The following is a 364-nucleotide window of genomic DNA, read 5'->3' as shown; positions in this document are numbered from 1 at the left end:
CCTTTCAAAATGCATCAAACATCACAAGAGTTAAGTGCTTACCTCACTTGCTCAAGTTTGATATGTTGTTTGTTATACATTATTAAATTATCAATATCACGATATTTTGAAGTCAATGAAAATAGCAAAGAACATGCAATTTTTATCCTCCTGAATTCCAGCAGTTTCTAAGTCCATCACAAGTTTATTGAATGCACCTAGATGGTCTTGCAACAAAGTACCTGAATCCATCTTAAATGTATGAAGATGTCATTGTAACAACATTATTGTACTCTAGCTTTTCCCATAACTCCTTGGTCGTCTCTTCGGTACTTGTACTCACTTCACAAAGTACGTTAGGTGCAAGGGACAGTTGGATTACACG

Source organism: Solanum lycopersicum, chromosome 9, assembly GCF_036512215.1.
Source record: "Solanum lycopersicum chromosome 9, SLM_r2.1".
NCBI lineage: Eukaryota > Viridiplantae > Streptophyta > Magnoliopsida > Solanales > Solanaceae > Solanum > Solanum lycopersicum.
Note: the sequence above shows the minus strand (reverse complement) of the source record.